Here is a 15,597-nt window from a genome sequence, read left to right on the forward strand (position 1 = left end):
TTTTTGATCAAAGGCTTTGGTACCCCATAAAGGTTCCCAAGACAGTATGTTACTTACCTCGAATTTCTTAAAAAGGAGATTGTGCTGTACGCATTCCTCCGTAACTTACTTTCTTTACTCAGCATTTGTATTTTGTTTGCTTTCAAATTTTCTGAAAACCTTTCTGTTTTTGGTGTATCTCTTCAGTTTTGTTTTATGCTTCAACATGAAAGCCTTTAAACAATTTTTAATGTCAGTTTAATGCAATAAAAATGGGCTTAAATTCAGTTTGGCATAATTTTATGCCATATTTTCTATTTTATTTGCTTTTTAAAATCTTTAAACTTGAGAGTTTTTTTCTTTTCTTTTTGGGGTGAATATAATTTTTTCTTTTATATAAACATTTTGTGGTAGTTACCTTTGTAATTATTACTCTATATTATGCCCTTAGGCTTTAATTTCCACGGACAGTATTTATTACTTTCCTACTACAGATAATGATGAAAATCATATACTTTGGGCCAGGCGTGGTGGCTCATGCCTGTAATCACAGCACTTTGGGAGCACACAGTGGGCAGATCACGAGATCAGGAGTTCAAGACCAGCCTGGCCAACATGGTGAAACCCTGTGTCTACAAAAATACAAAAAAATTAGCTGGGTATGATGGTGTGCTCCTGTAGTCCCAGCTACTTGGGAAGCTGTGGCAGAATAATTGCTTGAACCCAGGAGGCAGAGGTTGCAGTGAGCCGAGATTGTGTCACTGCACTCCAGCCTGGGTGACAGTGTGAGACTNCAACATCAATCTCTTCAAACCTACATGTATTGCGTTTTCAGGAGGGCTGGGGGTTATCCAAGGTTCTGAGTAACATGCTACCAGAGGAAAAAAAGTCTGCTGCTCAGGTCTGGAGACACAAACACACACACACACACTTTATTATCTTCCTTCTCTTTCTTTTCTTTCCTCCACCATACAATTTTGGTAAATTACATAAATTTTCTTAGTGTTTCCCTTTGTTCATTAAATAGGATTACAATATTATTAGTTTGTTAAATCTAAATAATATTCTTTGATTTCTGATTTATATAGATGAGAAATCAGCATTCTTTGCTTTCTGCTGTTTTTTTCCTTCCATATATATATTTTTATTAGTCAAACTACATTCACACCCACATACACACACAATTTACGTTTGTTCCGTCACCCTAATGTCTATATTTGTTTTAGTCTTCATTGTATGGGGACATAAAATTCTCACTACTACCACCAGTCTTTTTCCAAAGTTCCCCTTTGGTTCTCTAGTCTTTTGGTTCTACTTATTGCCTGAGTTATTAGATGAGAAATGTAGTTTGTTAACTTTATGTTCAAATAGCAAGTTAGCTGGGCATAAAATCTTTGAGTTGTACTTTTATTTGGCAAAATATTTTGCTGGGGTTGCTCCTGCAGTACTGAATGATATTGTAGGGAAGTATATTTAGCCTTATTTTTCCCCCTTATAAGAATCTCAATCCTTTGGCCTGCTATACATGGAAGGCTTTATCTTCAAAATTTAATAATGAGGATATATCTCACTGTTGACAACAGTGAGTAATATTCCCCTGATATATTATTCATGTCTTCAAATAATGGGTTCAAATGATTTGATATCATATTTCATATATTTATTAATTATACTTTGAAACATTTCTTCTGTTGTATTATTTTAGTTTTATGGTTTGAGTAAAGAACTCTAAAGTCTATGTTGTATTTCTTTTGACTGTTTTCTGTAGTTGTCATTTTATTTCCAATTCTTTTGGAAATTTTCTCTTATTTCAATTTTATTTTGTCACTTTCATCATTTACACACTTTGTGTACCTGTTTTTGACAGTGTCAATTCTCCCTTATGATCTGTCTAGTGTTGCCTTTTATTTGAGACAGTCTCACTCTGTCACCCAGGCTGGAATGCCGTGGCACAATTTCGGCTCACCACAACATCTTCCTCCTGAATTCAATTGATTCTTGTGCCTCAGCTTCCCGAGTAGCTGGGACTACAGACACGTGCCACCATGCCTGGCTAATTTTTCTATTTTCAGTAGAGATGGGGTTTCACCATGTTGGCCAGGCTGGTCGCGAACTCCTGACCTCAGGTGATCCACACGCCTCGGCCTCCCAAAGTGCTAGGATTATAGGCATGAACCACTGCACCTGGCCTTAGTGTTGCCTTTATTTTTTAGATTATTTTTTCCCCACAATTTTCCTGAGCAACAATAGCTTATTTTTTATTCCTTCAATTATTTGCATTAATTGTATTTCTGCATAGCATTTTGTTCATAGACCATATAATGCCTCACTACTAAAATATTTTAAAAAATAAAGACAAATTTTTTTCACAATACAGATAAATGTTTAGTCACAATTTACATGTTTTAAAGTTAACATTTATATAGAACTTTGTACTTGGCATTATTCTAAGCATTTTACAAATATTTTACAATACTTGTAAATATTGTAAAAACTCATATTTTACAAATGTGAGTTCATTATCATCTTAACAACCCCATACAGTAGATATTCCCTTGAATTCTATTTTACAAACTGAGGAAACTGAGGCACAGAGAGGTTAATTAACTTTCTCCAAAGATTTGTAACTGGGTAGTCTGCTTCCAGTTTCTATTATGTTAATGATTATGCTATGTGGCCTCCAGGCGAGTATTATTTGTTGTTTACTTTTTTTTATTATTTCCTTTTTTTTTTCCTGGTAGTATCTCTGTATAGATCCCATTCTTGTTTTTCCTTTTGAACTCATCATTGAAAAAGGTGTGTTTTTCTGGACCAACTACGGTGGGAGTTTCAGATGTAAAGGAGGAGCCAGAGCTGCGTTACAGGTTAGCAGGACTTCTGCACATTGGTTTATGTAGCTACTGCTTCTCTTCAGCCAATTAGGTGTAGGTAAATACAAGACAGTACAGAGACTATCTTGAACCCTGTGCTTCCTTGTATATATGCTGGTGTGTGTGTGTGTGATTCTTTATTTAGATTCCCTTCTTGTTTGTCTCAAAATCAACTCAGGTCCAGGGTTGCTTCTGGGGCCAGCACAAGTGCCCCAATCCTGTGTTGCAAAGGAAGTTTTAGATTTAACAACAGACTGGATCCCTCGCTTTGCAGAGCTGAATTTTGCACTCCCTCTCTCTCTCTGATATCTCAGAATCTGGCCGTCTGCCTGCTGCTATGGAATTCACTCTGTGGCATGTTCTCTCGGCTTCCTCCCACATGACTCCTGCTCTCTCCTGCTCAGTCTCCACTGCTTTTGGCAGCCTTTACACCTATTTTGGGCTTTGTCGGGGGGTTAGCTGTCTTCTACTTCTGCTGAAGATGAAGTTCGCATTTTTGTTTCCCTTTCTTCTTGTTGCTCTTGGACATTCTCCAGCAGAAGAAGGGGGATGTGCTTAACTGCATGGTATACGGTCAGACCACAAGTGCCCCTTTGCATTTTTATTCTTCTATTTTTTTCCACAGTCAAAGACTCTTAAAGTTACTAGATCTCTGACAAGAGTGGCTAATAAAATGATTATAAAGATTTTCATGAATGAACTGTTATGACTGAGAGAATGGGAGTGAGTATTAACACTTTGGGCCTCATTTGATTAGGCTCATGCAGCCAGACTCTATTGAAATCACTTTTTACCCTATTCTCATTGATGAATGTTACTAGTATGCTGTTTATTTCCTCTACTGAATTGCAAATGAATGTAATTAAAATTCTAAAGCAAAAATCCAAACCCTCCTTGCCCTGATTTAGTACACACCTAATGTGTCCAGTTTCATACAATCTGTTTAATACATGCAATGATATAAAATAAAAATGCTCTTCAGTTTAAAGGTTATTTTGTGGTTACGCCTGAATTATTTGAGAAAAAGTATGGCACTCCTTGACATTTTAATAAAATATTCAACAAAATTGAAAGTAGTAAGACAAAATATGGTCTTAAACATCAGCTAAACATTAAGGTCATTCATTTCATTGTCAAAATACTCTAGATATTAGACCTTTTAAACTATATAATGCTGAAATTAAAAATCAGTGTTTTTTTTTTAAATTGTACTTCAGATTCTGGGGTACATGTGCAGATCATGCAGGATTGTTACATAGGTACATACATGGCAATGTGGTTTGCTGCCTCCATTCCCCGTCACCTACATCTGGCATTTCTCCCCATGTTATCCCTCCTTGACCTCCCCACCCATCCCGTCCCTCCCTTGGCATCCCCCAACAGACCCCAGTGTGTGATGCTCCCCTCCCTGTGTCCATGTGTTTTCATTGTTCAACATCCGCCTATGAGTGAGAACATGCGGTGTTTATCTGTTCTTATATCATTTTGCTGAGAATGATAGTTTCCAGATTCATTCATGTCCCTAAAAAGGATACAGACTCATGGTTTTTTATGGCTGCATAGTATTCCATGGTGTATACTTGCCACATTTTCCTTGTCCAGTCTATTGTCGATGGTAATTTGGGTTGGTTCCAGGTCTTTGCTTTTGCAAACAGTGCCACTATGAACATACGTGTGCATGTGTCTTTGTAATAGAATGATTTGTAATCCTTTGGATATATACCCAGTAATGGGATTGCTGGGTCAAATGGAATTTCTATTTCTAGGCCCCTGAGGAATCGCTACACTGTCTTCCACAATGGTTGAACTAACTTACACTCCCACCACCAGTGTAAAAGTGTTCCTATTTCTCCACATCCTCTCCAGCATCTGTTGTCTCCAGATTTTTTTAATGATCGTCATTCTAACTGGCGTGAGATGGTATCTCAATGTGGTTTTGATTTGCATTTCTCTAATGACCAGTGATGATGAGCATTTTTTCATATGTTTGTTGGCCTCATAAATGTCTTTTTTTGAAAAGTGTCTGTTCATATCCTTCACCCACTTTTGGATGAGTTTGTTTGTTTTTGTCTTGTAAATCTGTTTTAGTTATTTGTAGATTCTGGATATTAGCCTTTTGTCAGATGGGTAAATTGCAAAAGTTTTTTTTCCCATTCCATTGGTGCCAGTTCACTCTAATGACTCTTTCTTTTGCTGTGCAGAAGCTGTGGAGTTTGATTAGGCCCCATTTGTCTATTTTGGCTTTTGTTGCCAGTGCTTTTGGTGTTTTAGTCATGAAGTCCTTGCCTGTGCTTATGTCCTGAATGGTTTTGCCTAGGTTTTCTTCTAGGGTTTTTATGGTGTTAGGTCTTATGTTTAAGTCTTTAATCCATCTGAAGTTAATTTTAGTGTAAGGTGTCAGGAAGGGGCCCAGTTTCTGCTTTCTGCACACTGCTAGCCAGTTTTCCCAACACCATTTATTAAATAGGGAATCCTTTCCCCATTGCTTGTTTTTGTCAGGTTTGTCAAAGATCAGATAGATGGTTGTAGGTGTGTGGTGTTGGAAAGTCGGTGTTGTTTTCTACTCCAAATCTTAAAACTATGGTAAAATAAATACCATTCAGGCAGTGATAGTTTCAGAAACTCTCTTGATGCTCTCAAATTGTGAAGTGTGTGCACATATTGTTCCCCTGATTATTGGACTTGAAGCCTCCCATCTAATTTCCAGGTAAAAATATTATCCATGTTTCTGTATGAAGATTTTTTAACATTTTATATGAATTTCTTTTCATGTTTAATCCCATTTGATTTATATATGCAGGCTCTAATATTCCATTTCCCTTTTCATTAAATAGTGACTTAAGAAACTAAAAGAATTTGTAGCAGGAAAGAGCTAATCTTAATGATGATAAATAAAATTGATATTTAAGTTGAAACATGGCCTTCCTTACCTCTCAATCCCCCATAATTCCTCTTATGGCTTAATTGTGGTTTGTTAGACCTATAATTTGGCTATAATTTCCTTCTCTGAAAAAGTTTAAGAAATGAATCATTTTTTGAAATCCTTATTAGTGAGAATTCTTTTCCCTCTCAATTTTCTCACCTTCTAATTTTCAATACAAATGATGAATCATGAAGTCACTGGGATTTTCCTAAGCGCATTTGCCAACCTCTTCAAATTTCTGGCTTTTAAAAAGTCTAATTTGGGATTTTTATTACAGGAAGAAATCATTTATTGCCTGAATAAAATGTGTTGGTGAAATAGATTAAGAACTTCTACAGCACATAAATTCAAAAAAAGTTTATATTGCTACATTGTATATTTCTCTTTGAATAGTATTCCATTATCTTGTTTTATGTTGATATTTACCAGGCTTTGTTCATTTTAAAGTATGTCTAAATTTAAAAATAATAATAAAGTAAAAAATGCCTTTTACAATCGGCTTCAAAATTACATGTTACCTAATTGTCAGGTAATGGCAGAATACGTGAGAGTTTTTGTTTTCATTTGAAACTTTGTGTTGGTTTAACGTTGATAGGCACTTAACGTTAAATGAATTATTGAATGAACGAATGATATTAGGATCTAGGTAAAGTAAAGTAACCAACTAATCCAGTTTGCCTAGGATTGCCCCGCTTCTTAAACTAACATTTCCTTGACCTGGAAACCTGGATGATTGATCATCTAGAAAATGTGAGTTTACCTTGAATACCTTTTGCTATGTTTAAGAACTGGGGTCAGCAAACTATAAACCTTGGCCAAATCTAGCCTGTTTTTGTAAATAAAGCTCTGCTAAAATGCAACAACACTTATTCACTTATATATCACTAATATATTTCATATTTCATATATTTCATAGTTTTCATATTACAGCCACAGAGTTGGGTAATTGCAACAGACTACATGGCCTGTAAGGCCAAAATCTTTACTACTATGCTCTTTACAAAAAAAGTTTTGTATTCTTACATTCCAAATTTCATCTTAAACATTTTATACAATTAAAAGAGATCATTTTAGAAAATTACTTTTGGAAATTTATAACTAAACTTGATAAAAAATATTATTTATGATTTGCAGGTAAAATGTGTTGACATTCTGTGATCTTTCATTAAATACCAACTACTGGGCTGAGTTTTAGAAATAAATAGAAAAATAAATAAGTAACTATTTGTGACCTTGGGAAACTCATTCTGAAGTCAGAGAAATGCAGAGGTAATGTTAGTAAATATATGCAAATTTCTTTAGGTGAAATATTTTGGATCAGATGGGATAATGTTTCAAGCAGTGATCATTTTTAAAATTTCACCTTATCTTTTTTTGAGATGGAGTCTCACTCTGTCACTCTGTTGTTCAGGCTGGAGTGCAATGGTGTAATCACAGCTCACTGCAACCTCCATTTCCCAGGTTCAAGCAACTCTCCCACCTCAGTCTCCTGAGTACATGGGATTACAGGCATGTGCCATCATGCCCAGCTAATTTTTGAATTTTTGTAGAGATAGGGCTTCACTCTGTTGGCCAGGCTGGTCTTGAACTCCTGACCTCAGGTGATTTGCCCACCTTGGCCTCCCAAAGTGTTGGGATTGCAGATGTGAGCCACCGCATTTGGACTAAAATTTTAACTTTTGTTTTCTTTTCCACTCAAGTCTGTCCTCTATTTATCACCTCCAGGTAAGGATGAAACAAAAGAGAGAGAAAAGTAAGAATCTTAGCTCGTTGTAAGTTTCTTGATTAAAGCTTGAGACTTACACTTGGCACGTAGATAAATAGTCCAGTGACAATACTGTTAATGAAGGTTCTTGCCAACACTTTCATGTGTTTTAAGTTAGTGCTAGCATGGTGACAATGGAACAAGCAGGACCATGTAGGGGAAAGTTTGAATTCAAACCAAACTTGGAAAAAGATGACATTTGGGAATCACAGTTGCTAACATTACATCTACGCGTGGAGGACTAAGTACACTTAGAGGACTTTCTTAGTGAAAATATAGTCGGAGAAGAGAGAATAAGTTGATCTATATTGGAGAAATAGCAAATGAAAAAATTGTTAAGCAAGAATAATAGGATTTATTAAGATCTTACTGTATGCTGTCGTTTAAACTCTGGAGTCAGCTATGCCTGAATTCTACCTTTGACATTTTGGCAATATGAACCATTAAGTCACATGCTTTCTGTCACTTGCAGTTGTTAAAAATCCCAACTAATATATATATATAGAGCTTCCCCCAATTTCCCTTGAAATAGCAGAGGAAAATAAAAATGAATCTGTAGCACTCTGAAGATGTAGCTCAGGAAAATCCAAAGCATGTATAAAACTTCTTTCAAATCTCCATTTCATCTTACAATTAATAAGAATGTTGTGTTATTCTTCATAATATATTTTTTTATTAAAAAATATGTGTTTCAGAATGAAGGAAAAAATAGAGACTTAAAATTATCCAGCATTGGCCTAAGCATTCTACACATCTCATTACATACAATTTTACAAAACATTTGCAATTGGTAGTATTATTCCCATTTTATAGATGAAGAACTCAAAGCTCAGTGAGATTAAGAACTTATTCAGGGTCACAGAACTATAGATTGAAAAGCCAGTATTAAAATCTAGGTCAAGTGTAATGCCAAATTTTAACAATTAACCTGAGTCTCCACAATCATGGACCAGAAAGGACACAGAGGTGGGGGCAGGGGTGGGCAGCAGAATTGAGACATGCTAAGTTTATCTTAAAGAAATGAATATCAGGTTAAATATAAGAATAACTACAACAACTAACCAATCTCTATAATTTGTGTATCTAATCTACATCAGACACTGTGAGCTCAAAGAAATCAAGGGATGGCTAGCAGCCCTTGGAAGGAACTACCAAGCAAATAAGTAATATGAGCTTGTGCAGAGAATTAACTTCAGCTGTACATAGTTTACACCCCCAATGGCTCCTGACATTCCACGAGTGGTGTTGTGCTACTGAACTGACTTAGTATGGTGAGCTACGGAAGCAATGTGATCAAATGGATGACACTAGAGAGCTGGAGAAAGTACAGTCTGAACTAAATGGCTCCATCTTGGGAGACTAACTTACTGTGCTCCCTTCTTTCCTGTTCCTTCCCCAGCACAGGTGGTAACAGTGGAAACGTAATGCCAGAAAACCTGATTAGCGGAACTTTCTGTTCCATTTTATAGTGATTTCAACCTTGATTAGTTTTCTATCCTGAAATTTGTGACTCACTGGCTGATAAGTAATAGTCATGATCAAATATGTTTTTAATACAGAAACATATTTTCTAAATTGCCTTGAAATTTATTACATAAGAATTCTGTAGAATTTTTGAAGGATTCATCTAAGATAATAATATACACATAAACACATATGGATACTTTGTTGTACACTGTTTTTTAAAATAAAATACCTGTGTGTCTAAACGGCAAAAAGAGACATGAAAAGTTATTACTCAGTTAATCCAGAATTGAGAAAACTAGAAAACAAAATTTTAGGGTGTTTTAATTTTGTGAAAAGGAAGGAATAAGTAGAATTGATGTTTTGCTCATTCAAGTGACAACAAACATTTGTATAGTGCGCTATAGGTTATAAAACTCTTATCCAAGTTCTCTTATTTAGTTCTTATAATAGAAGGACATGACTTTCCATAAAGGTTGGAGTTTCAACTAAGACCTAGGTCTCTGAATCAAATTCCATCCCTTTTTACCCATCATCACTTCACTTTTATACTATGTAAGGTCTGCATGTGGACTGAATTCCTAAACAAACAACCCCAAGATGCTACAAAAAACATGGGAGTACAGATCTCTTCAAGATCCTCAATTCAATTTTTTTTAGAATAAATACTAAGAAGTGGGATTCCTGGATCATATGACAGTTCTACTTTTAATTTTTTGGAAAACCTTCATACTATTCTTCACAGTGGCTGCACCATTTTACAATCATACCAACAGTGCCCGTGGGTTCCAATTTCTCTGCATCCTCATCAACACTTGTTTCTTCCCTCCCTCCCTCCCTCCCTTCCTTCATCCTTCCTCCTTTCTTCCTTTCTTTTCTTTCTTTTTCATAATGATAATCTTAATAGGTGTGGGGTGACATCTCCTTGTGGTTTTGATTTGCATTTCCCTGATAATGACTGACACTGAGCATCTTTATATATACTTGCTGACCATTTGCATGTCTTCTTTAAAGACATATACATTCAAGTTATTCAAGTCCTTTGCCCCACTTTTTTTTTTTTTTTTTGCGACAGAGACAGAGTCTCGCTGTCACCCAGGCTGGTATGGGTGCGATGTCGGCTCACTGTAACCTCCGTGCCTGCCCCCCGCATCCCTCCCCACTCTGGGTTCAAGCAATTCTCCTGCTTCAGCCTCCTAAGTAGCTGAGATTACAGGCGCCTGCCACTGCGTCTGGCTAAAATTTGTATTTTTAGTAGAGCCAGGGTTTCACCATCTTGGCCAGGCTGGTCTTGAATTCCTGACTTTATGATTCACCTGCCTCGGCCTTCCAAAGTGCTGGGATTTACAGGCGTGAGCCACCCTCCCCGGCCTGGCCCACTTTTCAATTTAGCTATATGTTTGCTTGCTACTAGTTGTAGGAGTTCCTTATATAATTTAAATATAACTCCTTATCAAATACATGATACTTGCAATCCTATGTTCATTGCAGCTATTCACAGTACCCAAGAGTTGGAAATAATCTAAATGTCCATTAGTGAATGAATGGTTAAAGAAAACAGGCTATATACAAAAAATGAATTATTATTCAGCCATAAAAACGGAAATCTTGCCATACGCTATAACATGGATGAAACTTGAGGACATTACTTGATCGAAATTAGCCAGTCGCAGGACATATAATGCATGATTTCACCTACATGTCGTATCTAAAGTAGCCAAAGTCATTAAAGAAGAAAGTATCATAATGGTCACCAGAGGATGAGGGGAGAGTAAATAAGGAGTTGCTGTTCAATGGGTATAAAGTTTCAGTCATGCAGGATGAAAATGTTCCAGAGGTTTGCTGTACAACAGTGTGTTTAGAGTTAACAATACTGTACTGCACTTAAAAATTTGTTAAGAGTGCCAGGTATGGTGGCTCACACCTGTAATCCTAGTATTTTGGGAGGCCAAGCTGAGCAGATCATGAGGTCAAGAGATCAAGACCATCCTGGCCAACATGGTGAAACCATGTCTCTACTAGAAAATACAAAATTAGCTGGGCATGGTGGCGTGTGCCTGTAGTCCCAGCTACTAGGGAGGTTGAAGCAGGAGAATTGCTTAAACCCAGGAGGCGGAGATTACAGTGAGCCTAGATTGCGCCACTGTACTCCAGCCTGGTGCCTGGTGACAGAGCAAGACTTTGTTTCAAAAAAAAACTCATTGAGAGTGTGGGTCACATGTTATGTATTTTTTGCTACAATTAAAAAAATTAAAAAAACAAAACAAAATGAAGAAAGGAATAGGAGAACTACAAAGCAAAATGTATTTAACACATTAGTTGACTATTTCTGAATCTAAATCTACTGCAGATGACAATTCAGGCCATTATTCAGGGCCAGACTTTGTTCCACTGATAAGCAGTCGGAGCAGTGAGGCAGGAAAGCCACCTGCTGAGAATAGGGCCTAAAAGAGACCAGAGGTGGGATACATGCAATTAACCCTTAACCCCTTCCCCAGCTCACCATGATGGAACAGCAGATTTGCCTGGCTCTCTTCCTCTCCATATTTTCACCTCTATATGCCCTTAGAGTGTAGCTGCCCCAGTTCACCTCTTTTTTGGGAGGAAGTAGGTATGAATAGATCTTCATATTCTGATTGTCTTGAAATGAGTTAGGAAAAACACTATTTTTCTTTTCTGGTTAATAGGCAAGGAGATCTCTGGTTTATGAGAGTAAACTTGGTTACATTTTCAGCTATAAATGACTGGCTCTCTTAGGAAATACAAATGGACAGTACTTGGAGGCTGGAGGAGTAGTATGGAAAATCTGATGAAGAAGGTGTGGGCCTGGCCACTGGAAAGCATTTTGGTGGGTCTAATGATTTTGGGAAAATCTCTGCAAGGCTGGAACATTTTGCCACACATAAGTGGTTATTTCCTCAGCCTCTTCTGCATTCACTGAGAGCTCTGTGTAGCCGGTTAGAGAGTGACAGAACTGAAAAATAGTCCCAGTATGGATCTGTCAGGAGAGATACTTCAGTGTAGGTTTTTCGAATATGTTCCATATAACAGAGCCTGGTTTCAAACAAAATCTGCCTCATTCTGGTCCATAGAATTCTTGGAAACATAATTTTATATACCCAAAAAGTCCTCTGGGCTCTTCGAGGGAGTACTGTAAAGGCTTTCACCACCACCTTACCTCTGTTCTGTCTAAGCAGGAAATCAAGTCCTGCCAAATGCAAATGAGCTCAGACTCCAAAAGGCCAAGTGTCACGATGCATAATGCTGCTGGATTTAGAAAGATCATGCCCTACAGAAATGATATTTGAGGGTTTAAGAGACTATAGAAAGTCATCCTGAACATATTTAAAATGTGTGATTTCAGAATAGTAGTACGTGCAAAACCATCTTAGATTTGTATTAGTAAGTCCCTTCCTTTTCACGGTGGCTCCAGAACCTCCAAGGAATTTATCAGAGCCTCCTGCTTCTCCCGTCTGCGCTCTGTTTTAGAAGAGAAACGCTTCTTTTTGATTCACATGTCATAGGTGTTCTAGAATAATGCTGACTCATGCCTGAAAGATGGCATTGGCTTTGCTGAAAGAAAACAGAAGCTGATCCTCTAAAACCTACTGCTGTCCCTCAAAGAGTTAACGGAGTCAGTTCCAAAGGAGTTAGGCAACGGCTGAAACTGGATAATAAATGTGACACTCTCAGACTATCTGTAGCAAATATTTGAGCTTATCAAATAACAGAGGAAGTAGTTTAGTTACAAATAAACCAATCTCTCATAAAACAAGTTTTCACACAGGTTCATTTCATTGAGCTGGAGACAGTTAGAGGCCACTCGTAGGCGGAACTCCCGCTCTGTACACTCTAACAGCCCCTCGTGATTAATGGACAGCCAGGGGGAGGCTGCGTCCTGCGGCTCTGGCCTTCATATCAGTAGAACAGCCATAAACAGCATCTCCGGATTATTGCGAGGAAGTGACTCCTCCTCTGGGAACATAGCTGGGCTTGTGCTCCTTCTCCCTCACCACCCGCCTTCTTTCTCTCCCGCTCGCTCCCTTTTTTACCCTGTAGAGCAGAGACCATCGTGTCCTAGAAACTATAGTAGATGTCACTGCTTGGCACTTGCTGTGCAAAGAGAGGACAAGTATGTGGGTGTGAGGGGGAGGCGGAACGCTACTCTTAAAGTAACAGGGACTGTGCTAGCAGGGCCACGATGGAGGCTTTTTTTTGCTATGGCCTTTGAAATCTCTTTGGGGAAGGCATCTAATTTGGAGTCCAGAAAAAAAGCACAAACACTGTTTTAGAGTAGGAAAAAAAAAGGTAGAGCTCATTCTTTCAAAATAAAATTCTCAGATTAAGAAAAAAATTAAAATCCTGGTAAGATAAGAGTAAATTAGCAAGTAAAAAGAAAAGGAGAGAAAGCAAATTTTTGGTATATGAATATCATCTCTAATGAAATAGAAATATGCACACTTCTATATTATAATTTCATAGAAAGTTTGTTTTATTCCCCCTAAGGATTGTAAAAATAAAGCATGCAGATTATATGTAATATGGAAATAGAAATATAAAGCTGAAAAAATTCCACCATGACACCACCATTTGAAGGCAACGATCAAGAACACTTTAGTGGATTTTCTTGCAGGCTTCCTCCAAAATCTTTTAAAAATAGATTCTTGAGACCTTAACCATATGTAGAATTTTCTTTCTTATTATTTCAACCAATATTTTAGCAAAGTCATGGCCCTATCATGTTATTCAGTCTTTTCTTATGTATGAGCTTATGGTTGTAAAATACTTATTTTGCAATTTTAACAAACATAGGGCAGTTTTTAGAATTGGTATGTCTTCATGCTAAAAAGCAATGCTTGACTGCCTTATTTTTCAGATGTACTCATTTATTAAAAATATTTGTTCCTAATAAAAAATTTGTTAATCTGTAATAAAAAATTAAAGGGTAAATTCTCTGCCATTATTCTCATGGTTAACCCATTAACTTTTATGTTTAAATATTCTGGAAATTGCATTTTCTACAGAATTAGAAAAGATTCAGTCTCAATCCCCTAGCCTTATAATGTACTTAACCCCACTAATGCTCTTTCAAATGCATAAACCCAGAAGTCAAGATGAATTTTAAAGTGAAGACCTGATGTTTACATTTACCCATTGTTCTCCCTTAATCTACAGTACCTGCATTTAGATACATTTTGCTTATATGAGATATTGGAAACTATTTTTGATGATCACTATCTTTTCTGACCCAGGAACTGGACACATTTTCTCCCAGTCAGCCCCGGAGCCATTATACATTCTCCACAGTAATTTCACTGTGTCTCTCCAACAATACTTCTGTCATTCTCTTTTATTTAGAACCCAAAATAAAAGTTCTGCTGGAAGTGTTTGCATAGGAATATAGTTTCTATGCGAAAATAAGAGGCAACCCGCTTAGTTTTCTTACCCTGAATTCATTGAAAATATTAAACTTGCCTTTTGTAATAAGATGGGTCCTTTTCCAGTTTCCAGAACAATGCCCACTAAGGGTTAAAACACTGTGGTCACTCAGTCCCTGGAGGCGGGGCTGGTGGAGACTGCACTGCCTGCTCCCAGGGCGTGGGACTCAGCTTGTTTCCAAATAGATTTCCTCTAAATTGACTTTCGTTTTGATCCCTGTGAGACTTATGTTAAAGGGCAAAATATAGTTTCCTCTTAGAATAAAATCCAGACTTAGCTAGATTTATTTTCTTGCCCCCAAATAGATGTAATTTAGAATTTTTGGTAGTTTTGAAACCTATTTCTTTTTTTTTCAGAATCCAATTCCAATGTTAATAGGCTTCCAAATATTTTGTTACTTACTCAAAACTTTTTGAGAAAGCAAATCCCTAATACTGAAGCATGTTGTATTTTCAAAGTACTAAATTTTAGCTCCATGTCTCTCCTAGAGATTTTCTTTAGGTTAATGGTAGTTTTAAATTAAAAGAAAGTTTGCAAGATAAAGAAACCTATAGTTTGCACTATCAATTTGAAGAAATGTTATTTCTTTACATTTTTCTTCAAAACATTTGCAGTAAGTAAAAAAACTTATGTTGAGTAACGTTGTGCGACAATGGAAGTAAATGAACATTTATTGAGTACATAGTACGTGCCAGGTTTCACATACACTTAAACATTTAATTTAAACCTTTCAATAATAATCATTTGGGATTGGTATTATTATTGGTATCAACCAATCAACTGGGCATGGTGGCTCACATATGTAATCCAGGCACTTTGGGAAGCCAAAGAAAGAGGATTGCTTGAGCCCAGAAGTTTAAGGCCAGCCTGGGCAACACAGGGAGACTGTATCTTTGTGCATTCACATGTGTGCGGGCATACACACACACACACACACACACACACACACACAATTAGCTGGGCATGGTGGTCCATCTCTGTGGTCCCAGCTACTTGGGAGGCTGAGGTTGGAGGATTGCTTGAGCCAGAGAGGTCAAGGCTGTAGTGAACCATGATTGTACCACTGCACTCCAGTGTGGGTGATGGAGTGAGATCCCGTCTTAAAAAATGAAATAAACAATCAACTTAGTGTATAAATTCTGGAAGACCAATTATCT

The 15,597-nt window shown here is 37.1% G+C and overlaps 1 long non-coding RNA gene across 1 annotated transcript; it reads right to left on the reverse strand.

Moving 5' to 3' along the window:
• Positions 1-779: 779 nt before the first annotated feature.
• LOC119467534 lies at positions 780-15,396 on the reverse strand. Its single transcript, XR_005196070.1, has 3 exons — positions 15,362-15,396; positions 14,431-14,433; positions 780-909 (listed from the first exon to the last, which is right to left on the reverse strand). It is a non-coding gene; the product is annotated as an uncharacterized LOC119467534 (long non-coding RNA).
• Between the last annotated feature and the right edge of the window lie 201 nt (positions 15,397-15,597).

The sequence above is a fragment of the Cebus imitator genome, unplaced genomic scaffold, assembly GCF_001604975.1.
Source record: "Cebus imitator isolate Cc_AM_T3 unplaced genomic scaffold, Cebus_imitator-1.0 Scaffold301, whole genome shotgun sequence".
In the NCBI taxonomy this organism is placed as follows: domain Eukaryota; kingdom Metazoa; phylum Chordata; class Mammalia; order Primates; family Cebidae; genus Cebus; species Cebus imitator.